Source organism: Lichenostomus cassidix, chromosome 5 (assembly GCF_008360975.1).
Source record: "Lichenostomus cassidix isolate B80296 chromosome 5, HeHo_3.0, whole genome shotgun sequence".
Taxonomy (NCBI): domain Eukaryota; kingdom Metazoa; phylum Chordata; class Aves; order Passeriformes; family Meliphagidae; genus Lichenostomus; species Lichenostomus cassidix.
Window position 1 is genome coordinate 14,848,127 of NC_139486.1, and position 25,180 is coordinate 14,873,306.

At 44.0% G+C, this 25,180-nt stretch overlaps 1 protein-coding gene across 3 annotated transcripts in view; it reads left to right on the forward strand.

The window, feature by feature from the left end:
• The first annotated feature begins 18,291 nt into the window (after positions 1-18,291).
• ASB2 (ankyrin repeat and SOCS box containing 2) overlaps positions 18,292-25,180 on the forward strand; it is a 48,401-nt gene continuing 41,512 nt past the window's right edge. For all 3 annotated transcript variants that reach the window (XM_085061494.1, XM_085061492.1, XM_085061495.1), the window contains exon 1: positions 18,292-18,409. The gene's annotated coding sequence lies outside the window, so the exon portion shown is untranslated. The remainder of the gene's footprint in view (positions 18,410-25,180) is intronic.

The window sequence follows — 25,180 nt, forward strand, 5'->3', positions numbered from 1 at the left end:
TGCCACGGAGTTCCTGGTCTGTCATACTCTATAAAGAGAAGGAAGAGTCCCTGCAGTTCAAGGCATCTGCTGAGGAGATAGTTTGGACAGGATCTCACATATTAGACAAGAGAGTTTCCTGACGTTCCCCATGCCTTTTCTTTCTGTCCTCCCCTGTATGCTAATAAAACAGCAAGTTAGCAGAGCAGAAGCTGGAGTGGTGCCTTGCCATATGCCAGCAGCCCAGGCACACGGCTGGCCATGTGGCTCAGGGGAGGCTAATTCACACCTCCAGGTACCACAGACTTACTGCAGTCAGTCTGTCAGGTCCCTGAGGGAGAGAGGAGGTAGGAAATGGACACTTCTTGACAGCCTCACCTCACACAGCCTGACACAAGCAGGAAAAGCTGGTAAGAAACGCTGTGCTTTCCTGGGTGTTAAAACGCCCACTGCTATGTCCTGTGCTAGCAGGATGTGTTTTTTGGGTGCCTGAGCTATTCCAGGCTGTTTGATGAATGGCTTGGTGAAGGAAGGAGCTCAGAAGACCGTGAATTGAGTGACTAGTAAGAGACTAATATAGCAAGCAACAATATGTATGTAATACCCAACAGTCACTGCAGAAAAGTAGGATGTTGTCAGTAGTCACAAGTTTGGGAAGAAGAAGTGAGAAACAAGACAGAAGGGTTCTCTTTAGGAAAATGGTCCTGGTTCTGTAACCCTCTACAGATCCCTTCTATAGCCCCATTTGACGCTCAGGCAGGTGTTGACTGATATTGTTCTAGCCTGTGAGAGATTTTCTATTTCAACTTCTTTTTTGAAAGATGTTTCAAGGCTTCAGTGTTTTCTCAAATCAGTCACAAGCTTCTCCTGGGTTTGGCCTCACAAAGTGAGTAAGAAAGAGAAAAATAATCTGTCACTCCTGTGGCAAGTTCATTGGCCTGGGGAAGCAAGTGAATAGAGCTTGCAAATGAATACAATTCTTTGCCTTGGAGTTCAGCAGCTCTTGCTGTGAAACTGTAAGAAATTGTAGCCAGTTTCCAGAGCAACCAACTTTAGATGGTACAAATTGCCAAATTTCTGTAGGTGAGAGCTGCAGTTACAGATTACAGACAGAAAACCTGACTTGGAAAAGCAGAACAGGCACTACAAAGTACACATGGGCTTTAGTACCACTGGGTTAATTAAAGGTATGATTATTTAATATTATTGATGTAATTATATCAGTCTAATCACTGGAGTGAATGGTTTTCCAGAAGTAAAGTTTATTTTCCTTTCCTTGTGGCAATATCTATAGCAGTATAAGCTGACAGGTGTTATGTATTTACACACACTGCCATCATAACTGGGTCCAACCCTAGGATCCCACTGGTCAATGTAAAGTCCAAGCGAAGGTTTCCAACTCCTCTTTTGTTAGTTCTCTGGTTACAGCTGTGTGCCTACCCCAGATCATGCCCCTCAGTTACACCTGTACCACCCATCACCCTATCCACATGTCTCGTCACTTAATTCTGGTCAGTGGTCTCTTGATTTCTTACTGGTTTTCACTGTTGCTGGGCTGGCCTTCTTAAGTTACCTCATTCTCTTGGAACTGTTTCCTTGGTCCTTGCATTCTAGAAAACAAAAGAAACCAAAACATCTATACAAGGAAGAGTTTAATACCTGGATTAACCATTCTAGTATCTTAAGGTATAGAAGACAATCCAATTAAAAAACTTGTTGAAACCATCTGTCTTGTGCCTTTTTTTCTTGTAGATGTATTTGTGTCCTGGGTATAAATTTGGTAACCTGTTCCTCTCCAACTAAGAGGCTGGTCATAGCAGGGACATAGCAGATACAACTAAGTGCCTGCCAGACTTTATTTCTGCTGGTGGCAATCCTAGTGAGTAGCACTGTGTTTCTAATATCCCATAGCTCTATTCCTAAAGACCATTTCAAACCTACCTGACTACAAATTCAAGCAATTTTATGTTTGAGAGTCCTATTCATTCTTTACCCCTCTCCTGAGGCCTATGATGATACTGAATGTGTAGTTGTCACTGTGTTACTTAAGTTTTATAGATGTTGTTCAGTGTTCCTGCTGGAAAATGAGAACCTCTAGCAGATTCTATGTTTTCAGGTACTCCATATCTGGTAAGGATGCTTTAACCACTCCCATAGCAGCAGTTTTCCTGATGGGAAAAGCTTCTACCCATTCTGAGAGCTGATCCATGATTACCAGTGCTTGTAAGAGGCATATAAGTATAACCACTTTGCTGTCTTTGAAAATGGGAAAGATTATTATGATCATCCTTTAACCTCTTGTTTGTGTTTTTCATTGGAAAACTTCTAACATGTGGGACAGGAGCTCACAATCCTTTTTATTGCCAGATATATTCCAGGGACTGCCCACATTTTTCAATCTGGTTAACAATTGCTATCATCTCTCCATGTATTTTAACATGAAACCACCTAGCCAAGTCATTAAATACTTTCTGTCGAATAGGTTATCTCCTAGTAGTCCAAAATCCACTTTCCCAGCCTCCCAACTTCCCCACTGAGCCCATTATTCCTGAGTAACCTCTGCATATATTTAGGATGGATTATTGATCTCTAGTCAACCATCAGCAGAGGGAGTTATGGTGGCACACTCATTACAGGTTGTTGGACAGCAGCTTCAGTTTCTTTCTCTGCCAATTATTATTTGTTCTGCTTTTGCTGGATCCTTTGATTTCAGCTGGACAGTGCACTACAGCCATTTCCCTTGGAAGCTGAAGAGCTTCCAACAGCATTCAGATTTCAGTTCCATTAGAAATATGCTTTCTTGCTGAAGTAAGGAACCTTCATTATTTCTGTAGCATACCCATTGCATGACACACTCCAAAAACTTACTTAGAATAAAAATAAATGCTGCTGATGTCCCCACCAGGCTGCTCTTGCTAACACAGTTAATTCCTCAAGGCTTGTAGAGGTTCTGCTTCAAGTACCTCCAGGTTTCTCACCACTGCATAGCCCATGTATCATTTTCTATTCACGTAGCATAAAGATCTGTCAGTGGTGAGGGTTGGATTTGAGTTCTTTAGAGGCTGATCCAGTAGATCTTCCTGTGTGCAGGTGTCGTGAAACATGGCCTTACCACAACCATGACTGGGCTCATCATCATAAGGAGCAGGCAGGAAAGTTGCTGGATTCTAAACACATCTTTTTTAAATAACATTATTCTCATTTAAGATCTTTAAGTGATTTTTAAATCACAGTGTGTTTGTGGGGACAATGCTTGGGCAGCGTGTTACTTCAAGATCAGTTTTCCTCCTGCGGGGCACTGGGGGGTGAGGGATGCCCGGGGTGATGTGGTGATGTCCAGCTGCTCTCTCGCTGCTGGGCTCGCAGGGAGCTCTCTCTCTCGCCCGCAGGATGCCGATGGCTCAGCCGCGGGGCGGCGGTGTGGCCACGCTGCGCACTGAGCCCAGCACCGCCCTGCTCTCACACACAGCTCCTGCAATAATTCAGCAGTCAGTTCAGTGCAGGAGCAGAACCTTCTTTTGTGCTTTGGAAAGCCTTTCCTCTCCCCGGACCCCACTGTATAAGCGCCACTCCCTCTGCCTTTGTCGCTTCTCCCCCAATATCCAGGGTCTGCAGTATCCTACTGTGCCTAAAAATCCACACGAGATCTTCAAGTCGTCTTTAGGCAAACTGGAGAATATCGTCGGAGAGCCAATGAATCCTTGGGGCAGGAGGGTCCGTGTTAGTTGATTTTTTCACATAAATGCAAACGGATGCTGGCTGTCTTCTGCTGCAGGAATGCTAAAACCTAGAGGGTTTTAAAGCCCTGGAGGGACTCCTACCCCAGATCATGCCCCTCACTTATACCTGTACCACCCATTACTCAATCCACACATCGAGGCACTAAATTCTGGTCAGTGGACTCTTGATTTCTTACTGGTTTTCACTGTTGCTGAGCTGGCCTTCTTCTGAAGTTACCTCGTTCCCTTGGAATTGTCTCCTTCATCTTTGTCCTTATCTTCTTCATTTCACTGACATCTGCTGGATTCAGCTAGTTCTGTGTTGTCAGCATTCCTTTTCTCAAAAAACTTACTCTCAGTCAGCCCTTGCAGCCTAGAGCTTCAAGTGCTTTAGTTACCAGTGCTAAACAATTAATGCTAAATGAGTCTATTCAGAAGGAATAGTTAAATGTCTTCTATAACACACAAATAAGGTATAAGAAATCATTGCTCTTTCTTATACTGTTATTTCTAAACTGGCTCAAGGGAGGCCAATCTCCATCATCTCAGTTCTGAGATAACCCTACAGTGTGGTTTTCTTAACTAGTTAAAAAAGTTGTGAGAATTAATTTGCTGAAATATTTCTCACTAATTTTCTTTCTTTTCCTAGTTTCTCAAAATCTCCTAAATTCCAGCTGGGAAAAAAAAATGTTTATTCTTGCACATATATACATGTATAAACATGATTGGAAATTATGTCCCTTTCATCATAGAAGTTTTCAAAAGTCTATTTTCCAGTACATCATTTAATTATATATGTGTATACACAATGCATATATACACAATATGACTTTTTAGCTAATTAAAGTACCTATTTTTATATAAGAAAAAGTGTTATCATTAGCTCCGCTCTCTCAGGAGTTGCCTCATTCATTAAAAAAAATGAAGTATATGTTTACCAAATGATAAATGAAAGTTACCTGGAAAAAATGTTGCCATCACAGATTTCAAAAGAAACAAGAAAACTTCAATGTTCTATCTCAACTAAATCTTAGCCAAAAACTGCAGCTTTCTTTAAGCCTTGAAACATGATTCCTGATACCATCTTACCTTTTTTCTTCCTATTTGCCACTCAAGGACAACAAAAATAACATTGATTTATTGGCAAAAAATCCCCAGGAATTAAGATCTGATATTTGGCATGTAGAACACCAAGAACAGGTTTATCAAGGTGAAATTTCATGTTGTTTAAAATATGATCAATGAGAGCACAAAAATAAACACTGGGTAACATTTATCAGGAACTGTTTAATTAGAAAAGGGTACCACCATTTATCACAGCACTTTTCTATACACAAAAATCTTGGTGTTACCCATAGCCAGGGACAACTTCCTGCTTCCAATAAAGAAAAAGTTTGCAGTTTCCATCATGTGACATTCATATTTTACTGAAATGCCTTGTTATTTAAAAACAAAACCAAATAACAAACCAGAACCCTAGACTGGGAAAGGTTTATCTATGGTATATCAAAGGAAGATGTCTTTGTTATTCCTGCATTGTAATTAATCTGTTCCTTATAGACAGATGATGAAATCAGAACTCAATTCATGATGAATTATGGCCTCCCAGAGCTGAGTTATGACTAAAGAGCAGACAGCCAGACACTGATTCCACTGCTGGGCAATCAAGGCCATAAACTAACATTTCTGCTCCTTGGTGTACTCATATTTATGACCATTTTATATGCTCTGAAAAGCAAGTCAGGCACCTATATATATGGCATTCTTTTCCCAACAGAGGCCTAATGGACAGAACACAGGTAAACACAGGGCTGGTAAATACACATTGCTCTACGAAACAGCCAAAGCTGAGGAGTTAGGGAGGAGGCAGCTCCAGAAAAAAATTTCTGTGACCTTGCAGTTACTTGAACTTCATGTTCTTCCTTTCTGCTTAATTTTAAGCTATTAGCATAACTTTTCAGATGAGTTAATGTGAAAAGTAAACACTCATTTAGAAAAATGTATTAAACACCTTAGAGTGTGTGTGGAGGGAACTAGATTCGAGTGACAGCTTTATAAGTGGTGCTTATAAAGCCTATAAATGGTGCTTATAAAGCTTATAAGTGGTGCTAATACCTGACAGCTCTCATTAGTTACTGATCCAGTACTATGAATACAGCCAGAACCACCAGGTGCAGACCAGGTTCCTGTGTGCTCAACAAGCATTGAGCAAAATACAGTTCCATGTCCCCAAAGTCAGATCCTGTTTGGGTGCTAAACCACTTGTCATTTTAAACCCCCGTTTGTTCAGCAGGCTGCATGGCGTCCAGGGGATAGACAGGCATCTTCCTCAGTTAGTATCTGGTGACTGGTACATATCAGGCATTGTGGCTGTGTGGCCTTTGCACAAAAATTCCGTGATGCTTCAAAAACTTCTCTCTGATTTTGAAAGGAAACCATTGAATTCAAAAGGCTGCTGCTGATGTGAGTAGTAAACAGGTCTTCTCTCTGCTTTAGCCACTGGTTTTATACATTCTGGCAAATCTGGTAGTACATTTTCCCCTAGCCAACACAGAATTTTAAGTAATCAAATTCCCTTTGGTGTTGGATTATAAATTGCATAGCACATTGCAGCAGTGGATACATTGAGGGGTGAGGCTGGTGGTACAGTGATTAACTCCTGTACTACTTTCTCACAGAGGTCACTTACAGACAGACTGTTTTGTCCCATGTACAGAACTTAACCAGGGTGATGCTGCTGCACAGGCAGTGGCTATGCTCCTTGTGGAATCCTGCCTTCTCCTTGCAAGAGGGAAATGAAATCCATTAAGATGAAAGGAAGAGCCTTGCTCTCCTCCCAGTTCTGCTTCAGCACCTTGTATCTCAAGGTCTCTCACCACTGCCTCTAGTTACCACCCACCTTTCTGCCTTTCTTCCCTGGGCATTATCACAATAATAATCCATCTCTTCTTTTTATATTTCCAGCCTTCCTTATATTTATTTGTTCAGTTATTGCACTAAAACCAAATCTTGCCAAGTGTTGTTGCATTGCAGTGATTGAGAATAAAAGGGGAGGTCCTGAAGGACAATAAATACTCATAGCAACAACATTGTTAATAGTTCACCTCATGGAAAAAAGAACATATAAGATGTTATCTCTTGTTAACATGATTAAAAAAATTATAAGAGGACAGTGCTGTTTGAACTTAAGTCACTAATGCTAGGGAATTCCTACTCTGGGAGATGTATTTTCCTTCAGTGTCTTCCTCTTTCAAGCAAAATGCTCTGTACCTGTCTGTTAGCTCATCTCTAAAAAGACTCCCTTCCTTAGCCCTTTTCCCAGCATGCAGGAGCACCCTAAGAGAGGGATTAAGCTTGGCCTTTCTCCCGTTAATCCAGCTAACACAACAGCTATTTATATTGCCCAAACCTCCCACATTTTATCTCCTGCACAGCTGGCATCCCTTGCTGCTGAGCAGGGTGAAGCACTGGCTGCTGTTCCATCGCCCTCCCACTGACAGTGGCTGTGTTTGTGCCTCTGCCAGAACCCACCTGTGCCTCCCACAGCACAGACAACCAGAATGGGACAGGACTTGGGACAGAACAAAGCACTGATAGAAAAAGAGAAAGGAGAGATTTTCATGGGACAGTTGAGTTTGTTTCAGATCTACACCATGCTCCACCAGCCACAGGTGTAGTACAAGTAGGAGAGTTTCCTGGAGTCTTGCTGATTTCTTGAAGTTTTACCTTTGCTCACATTCTGTCTCATTCTCTGCAGCTGTTCATTGCTCCTTGGCTTGTTTCCCCACAGGGAATACTTTCTGGTGAAGCAGGTGATCCACCTGGCTGTTTGCAAGGCAGAGCTGCAGCCTCATCTGGAGGTGCAGCTGCAGCAGTGCTCAGCTTGGTGTGTTACTCACCGTGTAAGGATGTGATCAGCTGCTCTGCCCATAAACACAGCAGTCTGGCTGGGCTGGCTGGGGTTTTTTTTCTGACACACTGAAGGCATCACATGGCAATAAAGATGTCTCAAGCTGCTACAGATAGCACCTTTGACATGCTCTTTAGGTTCCCATCAAAACATCATGTTTGCAGTTTTACTTGGTGTGTGAATCTCTGGGTCTGCCTGTGTCAGGCAGAGCTCAGGGACAGCTTCCCTGGCCAGGTCACAGGCCTGCCTAGGCCACCGTCCTGTCTCCTGCAGGAGGCAGCAGGCTCCACATTTCAGAGTGTAGTCATCCTCTGCAAGCATCAGAGAAGGACTGTTCTGAAGCCCTTAAGCCTTTTTGTGTCTTCAGAAGTCATACAGATGTGATGACAGATAAAATGCTCTATTCTACTGGATTGGAAAACGGGTTCAAAACTCTCGTGTCTTGTTTAAACAGTTAATAGTAAAATTCAGGCTAAATGAAATTGATGAACTGGGAGGCAGGGAGTGGATTATTCAGGGCTGTTTTTTTTGTTTGTTTTTTCTTTCCTGTGTTGGGGAGTATGATTACCTTTTAGGTGAAAATGTAGGACCACAGAATTGCTTGGGTTGGAAGAGACCTTAAAGATCAGCTAGTTCCTGCCTTCCTGCTATGGACAGGGACACCTTCCACTAGAACAGTGCCTGAAGGGGCCTAAAATAAACCTTAGATTAGCTATTAGGAAGAAATTCTCTCCTATGGGTGTGGTGAGGCACTGGAACTGCTTGCCCAGAGAAGTTGTGGATGCCCCACAACTGGAAGTGTTCAAGGACAGATTGGACAGGGCTTTGAGCAACCTGGCCTAATGGAATGAGTCTTTGCCCATGGCAGGGGGGCTGGAAGAAGATGATCCTCAAGGTCTCTTCTGACCCAAACTGTTCCATGATTCTTTGACATGCCAGGCAAGCGCTCATCTCTCCCTGGTGTTTACCATCACAATGATCGCGTGCCTAAGGGTTGCAATGGAGCTTGTGCGGCTCTGTCTCAGACGTGTTTTCACGCAGCTCAGCTCATTAGCAAGTTGCCAGCTCGTTGCAGGCTGCCTTTCCCGCAGCCAGGGCTGCTCGGCGGGACACTCAGTCCGGCAGTGAGCGGAGCAGGCGCTGGGTGGCACCGATGCTCTGGGAAGCAGGAGGCTGCGGGGCTGTGCCTTTGCATCCTCCCTCCGCGGGAGCCAAACCTGAGCCTCCGCAGCCGAGCAGGCATAAAGGACTGACTAGAGTCAGTGTGACCCCCTCGTGTAATTCCCTCTGCTCCGTTAGCCCCTGGAGAGGTGTCCCTGGACAAGTTTACGTGTCTGTACATCTCCCTCCTTTCGGTTCATCAGTGAAATGAGCACTGGATATTTGCACTGCCCCTTTTACTTGGCCCAAACATTCATTTTTTTGGTAACTCATTTATCTCAGCAGCAAACATGAAGCAGACTAGACTTTAACCTCATGAAAATCCTCAGAATCTACCATCCATTTTGTTCTTCTGCCCTCATGTTGATCTGGGTATGTTGAGTCTCAGGGATGACAATAATCATGGTTGCCATTTAAGTCCTCCCCAGTGAGGCAGGCTGAAGGAAACTGGAAAACTTCTGAGTAAAACAGTGGTGTGAAGCAAGCAGATGTGAGTCTAGACAGCAAGGACTGGCATTTTGTACTCAGATGGACAAACCCAGTTGCTGTCCCAAAGCTGTCGAGACACAGCAGCTCTGGATTGTTTTCCCCATTTGCTTCCTGCCTGAAACAAGAACTGTTTAACTTTCCTCACTTTTGTTCATAAACAGTCTCAGCTGATGCTTCTTGTGGGTTTCTCTTTTGGAAATCCCACTCAGATACTTCAATCATTATACTCTGTAGACTCCTCATTGCGATGCTCTCATAGTCTGGGACCAGCTCTCCAGTTAAACTGGTTAGCTGTGAGCTGATCTTGGTGGGGCAGCAGCAGGGCCATGGGAATCTGGGTGCATGCAATGGGGTGCAGTAGGACAATCCACAGGCACGACTCAGAGGTGACATTGCGACCCTCTGTTGGGCTTCCCCCAAGAAGGTGGAGTAGCTGAATCCCAGTTTGCTCAAGTGGGTAATGAACTGGGCTAGATTAAGTCCTGTCCCTTCAGTGGGCAACAGTGAGAAGCTGAAGGCAGGAATCTCGATGGGAGCTGGAAGGAGGTGCTGGGGGACTGTAGGGGAGGAATAGGAGCACCTGGTTGCCACTGCCTGATACCCAGAGCTGCCTGGGGCCAGTGCAGTTCCATTGCATTTTTCACTGCACAGGTTAAACAAAGGTTTAGGAGGAGCCTGAAGAGGAGGAACAAGACATTTCTGAGTTTTCTGAGTTCATTTAATTGTCAGAGCTTCTGATTTCCACCAGAGGAAATTTGTCATGGTGGAATGGGCATGGCCTCCATTCTACCTTTGCAGGCCTGTCACAGAAAGAAAGACCACAGCAGCTCCAAGCATTTGGTTTTCTTATAGAAAAAGGACTTAGTATGGCCTAAAGAAAAAAATAAGAAAATAAAAATTATATGTGGCAGTTTACAGTTTTTATTGAAACCCTTTTGAGCATTTTGGTAGAAGAGGGAAAGCCAGGAAAATTGTTGCTGAAATAGAACATTTCATTCAGTGGAAAATTCTGACTTAATTTCTGAAAACATGAAAGACTACAGTCAAAACAGGAGCTGTCATGCTGCTGAAAAGTCACATTTTACATTTGCAGCTGTCATTCTTGTCTTAGGGCTGAGATCCTGAGGGGACCCCTCAGCTTCCTTTCCCTGGGAGGTGCTGCCCTTGCTACTTGCCAGGAGGAGGGTGATCCTGTCCTCTAGGAAAGCTGAAAGATACAGGAGCAAAGTGCAACTCCAGTCTAAAGACCCTGTGACTTTGATTTCCCAGGTATTTACATATCTGTTGTAGTATCTCAAGGGTCAGTTTCATTTTCTATTAACCCCCACCGTTTCAGAAAGTCTTGTTTACATTGAGCAGTTTCAGCATCAGCAGTGCCTATTAGCAGTTAATGAGTTAATGAGATTCACACCAGGACTGGTGCAAAACAGCCTTTTCCACGTGCCTGATGCTTTGTCCTCTCTTCTGCACACTGACAAACATGAGAGACCCACAAAGCAGTTTCAGGTGGGGACACTGTGAGTAAAGACAGGGGGCTGGGATAAGGACAGAGGCAGCCAGAAACTGTAGGAAGCATCCAGCTACTTTTAAATCCTGCTTTTTAAGTCCTAATTAAGCTGATCACATAAGATGTGATGCTCTCCCTGGTAAAAGAAATCTTGCAGAGCTCTATGGCACTGCTTGTCCCTTCCCAGGAAATCACGCTGTCCCTCAGCTGACTGAACTGGACAGAGTTACTGGGGTCATGTTTCAAATGCACAAACTGTTCTTCAATCATTTCTGTTAACACATTAACAACAGGAATGCTTGTCTTCCTCAGGTCTTTAAACATGTTCTTACATTCTTTTTTATTTTACTGTACAACTTAATTTGCAGTTGGTTGATCTCCTGACTTGGTCCTGGTTGGTTGTACAGCCATTTGTTTTAAAGGGGATGTCTTTTAAAGGTTTCTAAGCTGTGAACTGAGCTTTGATAATTCCTACTTATCAAATAATATCAGCTTCCAAATACTATTGAATTGAGCCTCTGACACCAAAGGAAAATCCATGTTCTTCTCCAAATGAGCGCAGGTGATGTAGTTTCAGTGATTTTTTTGGGTTTTTATTTATATCTGTAAAACCCCCAGGAGTACTGGTTCATTCTGCATATTTAGCCATAAAGCAGCACTATATGTACTAATTATCATATAAAATCATTCAAAAATCTGAAATGTGGAACTTAACAGAATTTGGGGTGATGGAGTCAGGTTGAGGGAGGTGACTCTCCCTCTGTACTCTCTTGAGACCCTACCTGGAGTACTGCAGCCAGCTCTGGAGCCCTCAACATCAGAAGGACATGGACTTGTTGGAGAGAGTCCACAGGAGGTACACAGAGATGATCAAAAGGACTGGAACACCTCTCCTGTGGAGACAGGCTGAGAGAGTTGGGGTTTTCCAGCCTGGAGAAGAGAAGGCTCCAGGGAGACTTTCCCAGTACCTAAATGGGCTCAAGAAAGCTGTAGTGGAGCTTTTTACAAGGGCATGTAGGGATAGGACAATGGCTTTAAACTACAAGAGGTCAGGATTAGATTAGATATAGAGAAGAAATTCATCCCTCTGAGGGTGGTGAGGCTTTGAAACAGGTACCCTAGAGAAGCTATGAATGCCCTATCCCAGGAAGTGTTCAAGGCCAGGTTGGATGAAGCTTTCAGCAACCTGGTAAAATGGAAGGTGTCCCTGCCTATGGCATGGGGGGTTGAAACTAGGTAATCTTTAAGGTCCGTTCCAACTCATCCCATTTCATCCATTTCACTCTGTTTCATTCCATTTCATCCTATGAATTTACTGCTACATCACACTTTTCTGAAAGAAACAATTGTGACTCATTTACCAAGGGCCTGACCAGACATGGGGCTGTAGTACAACAGGCAAAAAGGTGTTACTTCCATCCTTTGTGTGATCAGAAGGAATTTCATTCAAAACATGATTCAGTGCAGTCCAGTGAGCAGCCCAGTTCCACCCAGCCCATTATCCCATGATTTGGAGGAAGGGCCACCTTTACCACACCCTCACTGGAGAGCATGGGGGGACCAGAGGCAATCCTCTCACCACAAGTGCCTACCCAGGTCCCTGTCAGGCCAAATGACATCTCATGGCAGTGCCTGTGCAAGAGCAAGGTGGAAGCAGTCACAAGCACTGCTTCAGCAGCTACCCAGGGCACAGCTCAGGATTCACGAGGTGAGTGGGAAGCAGGATCTGAAGCACAGTGTGGGACATTTTGGAGAGCATGTGTGAATCTGCACTCTCTGCTCTGGACACAGCTCCACACCTGCCAGCCGAGGCACCACTGCAAGCTCTTACCACCACTTGCCTACCTGTCCTAAAATTGGCATCCTTGGCACCAGTACCACTCTTTGTTCAGTTTGGCAATAAGCAGGGAGCATGAACTGTTCTCAGCTGCTGTCTCACAAGGCTTTTACTAGCTGGGGATAATTTTTTGTGACTCAAGGAGGGCTGGTCTTGATGAGTGGTTTGATGCTGGAGCTATTAAAGCTGATGCTACCTTTGGACTGAGACAAAAGACAAGGAGTTTGATGCTAGATCTGAAAGAGCTTTTTGCTGCCTGCAATGAGTGCCTCCAGCTTCACCTGCTGGTGAGTCACTTAGGAGTGTCTAATTCCATGACTCCTAGGAAACAAAACTTCACCAACCAGCTCTTCTGTTGAGAATGGTGTGAGGGAGAACTCAAGGGCTTGGCTCCCTGCAGCCTGGTGCAAAGCAGTGTCAGATGCTTCCTTTCCAGTTTGGTAGGGTCTTCTAGCGAGCTTGCCACAGTGTAGAGGTTTGGCAGCTTGCAGGAAAAGTGAATGGAACACATTGCTATATCACTGGAAACCCTGGACAGAGGTCAATAGAGCCCCTGTGTTTCACAGGTAGTGAATAATTTGTCATACAGAGTGACATCTGCTGTGATAACACAATGCAGTGTGTGTTACTGGCCAGGACCAAAATACTGTCATAAGATCAGTGATTCTGGGTTTGCATCTTTCCCTTTCTTGTTCCTCCATTGCTATTCACATCTTCTGGCCCTGGAGAGCCTCTGCTCCTGATGCCCTCCTCTCCTCCACCCCGAGCTGAGGAGCCCCACAGACTGGGAGTTTCATCAAGGAGGGAGTACATGAAGGAGGATGAGTGAAAGAGAATTGCACCCCACTCTGCTCGTTTGGCTGCTAGTGCTCTTGGGGCTACTGGGTTGTCTCAGCCTTTGAATAATTGACTGGGAAGGGCACTGTGTGCACTGCAGAGAGCAGGGTGAGGGCCAGTTTCAGCACAGCCTTGTTCAACTTCAGGCTCAGGAGGAGTTTCAAGAGATTAGTGTAAATCTGATGGGCAAAGTGAGCTAGGGAGGAGCTAGTGTGGGGAAATGAAGAGCCCAAAAACCTCTGAACCCCACTGAAAAGATTCCTCCTGAAAAGATTCTGAAATACCATGATATGGTATTGTCACTGTGAGTGGTTCCAGTAATACTTTCTTTTTCCCAGAGAAGAAGAAACTAAAATTAGTCTGCACTAATTTCAAAGTGGATGCCCTGAATCAGAGTGCACCAAAACTTACATTAGTCCCACTAATGATTCCCATCATGATCAGTATAATGTCAATATTTCCTATTACCAGTGTGTTTCCACTATGCAGCAGTTAAATCTATTTTTACCAAGTTGGATATGCAGGGAAAAGACATGAAGAAGAGCATTAGAAGAACTAGTTAAGAAAACCAGCTAGCCCAATGCTGAGGTTCTCTATTTTAAAAGCAGCAGTACATTCATCTAAAATAGTTCCATGAGGATGCTTTCCACTTTTTCTCACCACATTGTATTATTCCATCACTACCCACTAGTAACCTGTTTTATGCCTTCTTTGTAGCATCCTGCACTGAGTCTGGTCTCCAACACCAAATGGAAGCATTGCAGATTCATCAGTCTAAATGGTTATGATACAATTTTTTTTTTCTGAAGTAAATTCTAGGGATGAAAAGAAGAGGATTCCTCTGCAGAAAACCATAAATTGCTTTAAATACTCTCCTAATTTACAGGATTTGAGTTACAGCTCTGCTCTCCTCAGCCTGTGCCCTCACCATCGTATTGTCATGGGGCTGTGCTGTCACTTGCAGGCACATGCTATAGCCAGGAATGCAGGCAGAGTGAATCAGAGTAAGTTAGGGAGTCTGTTTATAACACTGTTAACTAGTCCTGGCCAGTACTGGGATTATTTATTGTTGTTAGCATATCCTACCTTTAGAATTTCTTGCCCTTGCTATGAAATGCATGTAGATACAGACTAGGTCCACAATCTGAGATTTGAGACCAGAAAGCTGAACTGATTTTCTCCTTCCTCCTTATTTTTGCAAGGTAAAATAATTTGTCTTGTCTCAGTAGGGCCAGGATTTCAACTGAAGATTGAGAGACCCAATGCAAGGTTTGGAGTTAGACCCAAAGGGGTGACATCTTGGGAACTGTCTGGATGCTATTCTTGGCCCTTTCCTCTGACCAAGCACTTCTTCGTGTCTGTTATCACTCTGTTAAGACAGGATTATTCTGCTAAACCACTTTAATACAGGGTTTTGAAAAAGGCTGGAGAAAACTCTTGAAATACTGATGGGAAAACCACGGCAGTTCTCACTTTCTAGAAATGTCCATATATAGCTAAACTTAGGCAGTCTCCAAGTGGATTTATTTATTCTAGCAGATTGCATGCTCTGTGGCTTTCTCCAACAATACTCTCCTCCCCAGGTTTACATTCCCAGGGGCTGAATCCTGAAAAATCAGTTTTGAAGAACATGTTGTGACATATCTCGGCCAAAGAGTACAAATCTCCCTGTCCTGGCTTTTTGGCCTGTCTTTTGTCAGATCACCTAAAAGGAGCTGAATCCACCAGCACTCTTAGTGCTGCAGACTGGCAGCAAGATGAGACTAGTTAAGTGCTTTGTGCATCAGAGCATGTGCTGCAGGTGATATGTAGCCCTTTTTAGCACACTTCCCCCTGTATTTCTGTTGTTTAATGTATCTATTAATTTCCAGAGAAAAAGCAAGAGGTGGAGAAATACTGCTCTTTGTGAGGAAATTGAAGCCTGGCATTATACCACCTTTCCCCAGTCTCTTTGTAGCTTTGCTGGTGGAGCTGAGAGGCAGTTTGGAGCTCCTCGTTCCTGGCTCTTTGTACTCCTGCTGTCATCAGCAATGCTGCTAATCTGAGGGCTACTGCATTTGCCAGAGTGCTCTGGTGAGCAGGGCAAATCCCCGAGGGTTTAGCTGACATGGGGGTGTGTGTAGTCCTCACGGAGGAGTGCCACAGACATGCCATTCTCAAAGTTTGTTACTTACCTGCCTCATGCTCAGGCTTGATGAAAATCCCACCTCCTTGCCAGGGCTGCATGTGATGGGTGCCTGACAGCAGCCTGGCTTGCTCCTGGTTCTGCCCTGGCACAAAACCCCTGTGTGAATTTCTGCCCCCTGCAGTGAGTTGAGGGTTGACAAATTCCCAGAAAAGGCCATTCTTCCCATGCTGACAGAGCAGGGCTTCAGCCCAGTACAGATCCCTTTGGGTGATCCTCTCTTTCCTCTGGCAGCTGGCCAATGTCACTGATGCTTTTGTCCCTGTCCCCATTTCCTCCCTGTGACTCTGGCTGGCCTTGTGCAACCTGCTCACCTGCTGTTTGAAATAACCTTTCTCCTGGGTGGTGTGTTGGTCCAGCTCTTTGGTTTTTTCCACAAGATTCTGCCCTTCTTCTGCAGTGGGCAACTCCCTCATCAGCATGTGGATGAAGAGAGCAGAAAGCTAACCCACTGTTGTGCCTCTCACCCGCAGAGTGACTGTCGGCCTGGGTGGCTCCCAGTGACCAAATGGCTTTCTCAGTGACTCCAAGAGTCTTTGCAAACTCCCCAGTGCTGCTCCTGGGGCTGGGTTGGGCTGCTCCACAAGCACCAAGGCTGGGCACAGGGCTGTGCAGCTCTGTCCTTGCTGGCAGGACCAGCTCCTTCTCCCTCTGTCAATGCTGAGGGAATCCTCGAGCAGCTCTGGCATCAGCACTCAGCCTTGGCTGAGCAGACAGGTCAGCGATGAGATTAGTGCCACCCAGGCACAGCCCATGCCCAGTGGGCACCACTGGAGCCTCCCTGGGACCTGGCCTGGAGTATTGATCAGATCTAGGGTGATAATATGAGGAGACAGGCTTTTTGGGACTGCTTTCTCTCCCAATGAGGGCATGGTTTCTCAACTTATCTCAATTAAAATAATAAATAAGGATGACAGACTGAGCCAAAAATATTGTGAGTATTCTTTTAATCATAGAAATCGGCCTCAGCAGCAACATTTTGTAAACATGTCTTAAAAATAGGCTTCAGTCACCATGTTTGTGTATCATCGTGGCCTGGATTGCACTGGGCCTCCTTCCAGGAACCCACTTGATATCCATGAGAGATTCCAACAGGCAGGGTATCCAGACTGTGCAGTGGCCACTGACAACACTCATTTGACAAAAGGGATTTTTTTTCTACCCTGTTCAAATGAGAGGTATATTTTATATTTATGCCCAGCAGCAGCTGAAGACATGTTCTCCTGTTCAGCTGTTACATGTGAGTCTAAAGAATTCTTGCAAGAAGGTGAAATTCAGCACCCCAGCATTTGATTTTTGGGTGGTGTGACTCGACCTAAACACCACCTTATAAACCATAAATAACTTGCTTAATACCATTACAATTTTTGTGGTATCATGTTCCCATGACATGGCTTCAGGGTCATGCTGGTTTATTTTTGTGGTCATCTGACAGGATGACTAAATTCTTTATCAAGATCTGCTTTGTAGGTGAGTCTTGTGTTTCCTGATGATAGCTCTTATCCTGGGTTCCCAAACATGTTCCGAATAATCAGTAAAGAACAGAAGGGAAATGAACACCAAGTGGATAGAGGTGCCACCTACCATCTATCATAATATGCATTATGGTCCTTTTGTGGCATGGTAGGAGCCAAATCCTACTGATGGTACTGATGACTTCTTCCTGCAGGATTCTCATGGACCTCTCAGGAAGTGACTGCACTTTGCGAGGTCCACAGAGGACCAGGACCTCTGCCTGACAACCTAATCTCAACCTAAACTGGGGAGTGCATCCAGTAGTGGGAAGCAATTCAAGGTGACTAATTAGGAGCACTTGTGTCTCAGTTCTCACTTTGCTCCCCTCTATTGCTTCTGAAGGTCATCTCAACAGTGAAGCATTCCAAAACTGGAAATTGGGAGTGATTTGTGCTTGCCAGTTTTTAAATGTGGGCGTTTCACGTTTTCAGATGCTGCTGCAGGTTTCCTTGCTACTTTGAAGAGGCTTGAAATAGACTACTGAGGAAAAAAAAACCCATTGTCTTCTTTCCCACCCCCACCTGAACAGGGGGAACGATGCTTAACCTGCTGAGTACAAAGCATGAGCTAGATTGAGGGGTGAGAAAATTATGTAAAGTGCCCATGCTGGTGAAAGTCTGACAAAAGGAAACAGCCCTGTTCTACTCAGAGAATGTTACAGGTAAGAAAACCAGGCAGCTGAAGTGATTTCATGTCAAAGTTTTGTGAGGGAAATGAATGGGACTTCATACCTCTCTGACTGAGGGCTTTAAACTTCTAATCCCAGGGAATTTAATTTCTGTAAAGCATGGTGATAAGGACAGAAAGAAGGAAAACTCTCCACCATGTAAAATGTTGCTCCATCAATAGAGAATGAATACAGTGGGACTCAATAGTGATCCAACAAGGAAATCAATCCAGTGTGACACTTCCCATCAACGGGTGAAATGGGTTTTTAAGAAAAGCTGTTTGGTTTGGATTTTGGCTTGGTTTTCATAGGTTGAGATTTTTTGCTGTTTTGATGGTTGGGTTTTTTTAAAGTCAGCATGGGTACTTCTGTGCCCTTTAAATAGGCCACTCCTTCAAACAGACTTGACCTGACAGTGAAAACAAGCCAGTGGCTTTTCTTAGCTCAAGGTCTAAATGTTGCCAAGAGATAAACTATTTATAAGCTTAACACCTGACTAGGTGCTAAATAGCTCAGGCTGATAAAGCTTTTGGTGCAAAATTATCACTCCAGATTAAGGCTGGACTAGAAACCCAAAGACCTGGAATGCTATAAAGGATTCAGGTAGGATTTAAGATGCATTTAAAAATATGTATTTAATATATCGTTTCTAGGGCTGTGTAACTCAGCAGGATTAGGGAGTTTGGTAATGATAGACAGGTCCTTTACCTGTATGTAAACAACACAACAGGGAATTTATTTAAAAGAAAGTCACTTAAGTGTTTAAATACAGCATTAAAACACGAATGGGTTTATCTACACCCAAAGAGCCTTCTGCAAGCTGGATCTGTGTTTAACAGCCTCCACTGGATGGTGGCCTCCTCATTCTAACACAAATATTCCCTTGACCCCAGTCTATTTGTAATAAAAGCAAGAGAAAAATAATATCAAAGCTTGTTGGACTGATTTGCTTGTTTGGAGAAGCTGACAGAGCACAGTTGACCTTAGACATGGTGGGGAGAGGGTCAGGGATCAAGACTGTTTTCATTTTATAGTGTAATAAAAGTTTCAACTTATCACAACCCTCTTGTGTGGGGCTACAGGGGTCACAGCCAATTTGCTGAAAAACACTGAGCTATAAAACAGTCTGGAGCCTCTTCTACTGCAGCCCTAATCCTCTAATAAAGAAGTGGAGATAATCAGACTGTGTCACTCACGAAAGGGCAGATGTAGAAGTTCAGGGCTGTCTCCCATCCACACTGCTCCCATGCAAGCATGTGCTGTGGAGCCATTTCAGGGCAAGATTCACAGTCACGTGGAGGAAGGGATTCCAACCATTGTCAAAACCCACATCCTGGGGCCTGAGGATGTGCCTGTGGTCTGAGAAAAGTGCTGAGCAAGGCCACATATAAGTTGCAATTTGTCCAGGCAGTTTTCTTCAGGTTGGCCCCACCTGAGCGTTGTATGGTTGTGTGGAGCCAGGAGAAAAACAAAACTAACAGCTAACGATGGATATGAGAAACAAGGGGGTCAGGAGGCTCAGGATGCTTCTAGTCACTTTCAGTTCAGTCTGTGCTTGTAGGGATAATGTGGTGTAGCTGTCCAAGCTACACCAAGCATCACAGCCCACTTCTGCAGGCTCAGCAGACCTGCTGCCTGTGGTAAATGGTTGGAGTTGCAGGTCTAAGAGCTTCCTATGTAAGAGGCATGCTTTAAACCCCGCCTTCAAAAGCAAGCTCAGCAAGGCAGAAATGAACGAGACACTGTGTGAATCCTTTCAGCAACTTCATGTCACCTTGGTCCAACCCAATTCCCGAGTGGACATCTGTGGTAAGACAGGAAAAGGCTGTGGGAAACCTAGACCTAAGTAAGCTACAGCTGTGTCCCTAAACAAGCGAGATAAACAACTTTGTTAGTGAATGAAGCAGAACATGCAAATGTGTATGAGTAATTAGAAAAGGCACCTGCAAATAATTTGCTAACCAACTATAATGTAGTAAGGAACACCTGTTATGCATGTGAAGAAAGGATACAAAAAGGTGTATCAGGGACAATAAATGGCTGATGCCTGCCACCAAATAGAGTGTAAGCCTTTGAGTCCACTGTCAGACATCATCAATTAATTGTGGTGATGCTGCTGAGCTGTGCTATGTAGTCCTGACTTACTTTCTTCCCAAGCACAGGTGTATTAGTAAGCTGACAAATTCTGCCCCTTGTGCTGGTATCAGCTGGAGAAGTTTGTGCTCCAAGTTCCCAGCCATGAGGCAATGCAGATCCCAGGATCAAGCTGGGCTGCTGCTATTACTGAAGGGATCTGTCTCTCTCTTGCTCTACCTGCCCCCGTGGCAGTGCTGGCCAGGCACAGAGGCTCAGCCCATGAAGTGCTCTGACTCTCTCCCTGCTGCTCCTGCCATCATCTGCCAGGTGCCCCCAGCACAGCCCTGCACAGCTGGCTGCTGGTGAGCAGACCCAGCTCCTGAGCAAACAGAGCAGTGCCACTTGCTGTTATTACAGTAAAGCAGACAGCAGGTGCCTTAGAGTAACACTGCCAGGCAATTTGTTGCTGTTTTTCAGCAGGAAACATGCATACACTTTGTATTTAGCAACTCTCCTCTCTCGCTGTTGCAGCCTGCAAAGAAAATGAAGAAGCATGCAAGACTATTCTAGAAGAGTTAATTCAAACAGTAAGAATGAAAGATGTTGTTAAAGAGACCTTTTGGTGTCAAAGGAGCTTTTAATTGTATTATGCCTCATGAAGAGAATTTCCATGATGTTGAAGGAGTATATAAAACTATCCTTTGAGGGGGAAATCCAGCAGTTCTGACAGTTCAGCATCCCAGTGGTCTCCTGAAATAATAAGAATGCTAATAACTGTAATGCTTAATAATAGCAAGTATTAATGTCCTGTGGTACTAGACATTTATGAGATCTACTCCCAGGTACGGCGTGCAGTGTGCCCAAAAGGCAGACTCAGACCACACAGGTGCAGCAGGGGGATCTGAGCAGAGCAGGGGAGCTGAGAGCCTGCCTGGAACAACAGGAACTTGGCTGGCTCACCGCTACTGAGAAAGTATCCCAGAGTGGATACCAGGGCTTTCTATAAATAAAGCAAGGGCATAACACCAGGGAGAACGGAGAGCCAGCTGAGCTAAAGGACAGAGTTGGCAGCAAAAGAAATAAAGGACCATGAGTCAATTAGAAAAAATCATGTAATCAGTGGAAAGAGGTTTTGAACAATATATTACTGGGTGTAACAGGAGCTGGGGCTCGAGCCACGTTGGACATCATCTCTTTGCATCCTGTCCTTGCAAGTTACAGCCTCTTGAAAGCCCTCTAATGCTAGGTGTGCCTAAACCACTTAGCACTCTCCCATAGGCATAAAGAGCCTCCGGGGAGCTGCAGGCCGTGTGTTACCACATGCCCAGCGCTGAGCAGCTTCATTCATTGCTCATCTCTGAGCTGCATCACAAGTGGCTGATCACCAGCTGATGTCCTGGGGGTTAAACCCGGAGGGCTTCTCACCATGGTCAAGAGCCATTGTATTTTAACCCTGAGTGGAGGAGGGGGAGACAGTACTCCATCACCCATATTTTTTAGACAGCTGCTTTATTGATAAATAGGCTAGGTAACAGAGGTTAATCCCCACTAACTGCAGAGGGAACCTGAGCTCCCAAATTTCAAGTCCCCTTTGGATTTAAATCAGCATTTGTCTTGTCCAGCACAGCAGTTCTTGCAGCCTCTTAATGTGTTTAGCCCAGATTTCCTTGCTTCTTTTTGATAGGTCTCATTATATTCTGAATGAAGATTATATATAATGTTTACTCACAGCAGGGGACAAGACTTAAAGATGCAATGAGTCCCTTTTAGTACCTTGCTCCTATTACCAATACTGCACTATCATGCTAATTTATTTTATTCACTGAGTAGATGGAATAACAGAGTTGCACAAGGTCAGATGAGACTGTGTGCAGTCAGAGGCAGCTCTGGATTACAGTCTGATATTGTGGCAGAGTGAGCTTAGCCCTACCTTATTCTCAATTTTTCAAGCTCTGCTACCAGTTTATTTCTCTCTCCCTCTGTCATTTCACTCAATTCTACTTCTGCTTGGTAGTTTGTGCTGCCTCATTTCCTTTCCCCACTGTTAGTCTTTTAAAAAAGTATGAAAATTAAAAGCTTGGTTCCAGCACAAGAAAAATTAAATGCTGCATTGAACAGGTGAATGAGGCACCCCACACAAGGACTTGGCAAAGTGCTAGATTATCCAATGTCCTGGATAGATTTACTAGCTTCCAGCACATCAAATCCCAAACAATTGAAGTGTTCACACTGAGAATGGAGCATGGGGGAAGACTTTCATGTAATAACTGACCCCAGTGTCATTGCTAAACCCAACCCAGACGATTTCACAGCATAAGCAAAGGCTGCAGTCCATGCAGGCTGCAGAACTGGCTCACGTGGCAAATTACAAAAGTCACTCCTGCCACTGCATGTGGGATGTCCCCCAGAGAGACAGTGAGCACTCTGCTCTCCCTTGGAGAAAATCTGTAATTTGCAGCAATTCCCCTGCTCCAATGGACTGTGCCTGCTGCTTGAATTTCCTACTGATTGCAACGTGTGTGAACGTGCAAACACTACCTGTGAACAGCCAGAAGAGAGTCACAAAGGGAGGAAGCAGGACTAAGTCCTGATGCCAGGGCTCTCCTCTCCTAGCACAGAGGAGAAGGAAGCTTACATCCTGATGTGCTTGGTGGTCAGCTCTGCTGTCTGCTGAGGCAGTTTTCATCCTCACCTTAATTTCTTACCTCTTGGCAATGAGCTCTGCTGTGACACAATCCACTTTGACCTCCCTTTAGAAGTGGAGTCTTCTTGAGCTTATTTGCCTTGATTTCCAGCATCTCGCCAGGAGCCTACCAACAAACTGGCTTTGCAAGCTAGTAAAGGCACACAGCAAATCCCCTTGCACCTGCAAAGAGTCATCAGGGTACAGCATCTCCTTGTCCTAAAGCTGGCCAAGAGGTCAAGTTCCACACCCTAACCCTTGCAGTACAGTCATGCACTTTACATGGTGACCACAAACCTGAACAGGAGTGTGACAGTTTTAAGAAATCCCTGCTTTGATGAAGTAAACCATGAGACTTCCTCTGAGCATCCAAGGAGCCACCATGAGTCAATTGAAAGTCACCTTGGCTATCTTCATTCCATTCTCTCTGCTGGCAGAGAACACCACAACTGTGGGACAAAGTGTTTGCATCAGCCAGGAAATCACTCAACTGACATGTTTTTTAAAAATTAGTGTTACTTATTTGCCATCAAAAACTGACCAGGCACAACTTTGCTCAGATTTCTTTCAATGATATTTCTTTTCTTTCAATTATATTTATTTTATTTCAATGATATTCCTAGTTATAGATGTTCTGTTGAGAATCATTATTTCATGTTTTGGCCAAGTCATAAGCTCAATGGTGCTGATGCAAATGAAAAAGGAATTGTTTGCATTTGTTGGTGTTATAATCAGGTTGGTTAGAAGAGAAGAGGGCAGGATGCATCTACTTGTCTCTACATTTGTCTTGAGCATACTGAATGCAGTGATGGCTTGAAAAAATCTTTAACAAATTCTGAATTGATAACAGGCAAAGTTTATAGTTCTGATTTTTATATAGCTTGGTTGGTTTCACAGGCAATTACAGGACTTGGAAAGTTTTTTATGAAGTAAGATAATTTCAGTGGTTTCTGTTATTTCAACATATCTTTTAGGTTAATATTAAGTAAATGCAAGTATAATATGAAATCTGATGTATTTTATTAGATTTTGCTTTTTAAATAAAGATTACACTGCATATTTGAAAACAGATCAAGAATTTGCTTCTGGAATCAGACCTTGCATGCAAAATACCAGCTTGCAGTGGTAAGATTTTTTTTCCTAATACAGATTAGCTCAGTTGGTCAGAGCACGGTGCCAAATAATGCCAACAGTTTGGATTATATACCTGTGTGGGCCATCCTCTTAAGAGTTGGACTTGCTGATCCTTGTGGGTCTCTTCCAACTCAGAATATTCTGTGATTTTGCAATTCTTGATTCTGTGATCCTGATAATAGCAATGGTATGTGGTGCATTGTCATGGCAAACAATCACACAGCTCTGCTTGGTAGTGCATGATTGTAAAGATGAGAAAGGGCTGGGTTGAGACAAAGAAAAGAGTCTTTCTTTGCTCTGGCATCAGTGGTCTCTGTGCCAAAGGGGTTTTGGTCTGAGTGTTTACAGAGATGACTGTACTTTGAGATGTTCTGCATTTAAAATGAATGGGTGCTTTTATAAAAAATATATCTACATGGGCAGGCTCCTTATGAGGACAAAGTGGACTAAATACAGACTGAGGGAATACAAAACACACCTGTCCAGCTTCCTGACAAGTTGGTGCAAAGATTAAACTTTAGGATTGCACACAGGGGCTAGGCAGCAAATACATGGCATAATATTGCACAGTGGAGAAAGGTGAGGTTTCCAACAGAAGGATTCAACACAGAAATTACCAACATGACAACCTTTGTATTGCACTTTCCTTTAACATCACTGTTTAACCCAAAAAATTTGAAATTTTATAAATCTGCGAGACCAGGTCCTGTAAATAAGATTGATATGTATTTATTAGTATAATTCAGTGTGATGGTCTTTGGGATGGATATTTTGGTATGGATGGATGCTAAACAGCTTCTGAAGATTTTCTTCAAATGAAATGTTTGTCCTGCCACCTCTGCAGAGATTATTTAAACGGGCATGACTTTTGGAATACTAGAGAAAGTACTTGGTCTCATAGGGTTTACAAGAAGGACAATGATATGTGGGCCCAGCTACACATTTTCCACTGAGCACAGAATCTGTTCCAGGATTAATGCTATACAAAATGTCTTAGGTGATCTTATGCATTTGACATCTCTCATAGTTAAGGTTGGAAGTCTGGAGGGTTTTATTACTGGGGGTGAATATCTTTGAAGGCAAAATGCAAGAGTATGGTCTTGAAATGTGAAAAACTAATGGGCATGTCTGGTGTGTTGCTGATTCTTTTGAAGAGATACTTTATTGGAAATAACTGCTGCCAACACACATGGGAAGAACTGTGCCTCTCGACCCTTTTGCACCATTTTGAGAAGGCTGATGGACAAGTCAGCTCAATGTAAGCAGCCAGGAAGTAGGTTTGTGCACAGCTTGGATAGAGCAGATCAATGCAGGTATTTGCCACAGCTCTGTGCTGTGTAAACAGATCCCACAGTGGGCACACCATAGCTGAGGGGTGGATTAGATGGACTCAGTGAGTGAGCAGCAGCTGCACATACTCAGTTTCCCAGATCTGTCCTAAGCTTTTCTGGGGCTGAGTCAACCAGTTCTGCACATATGTG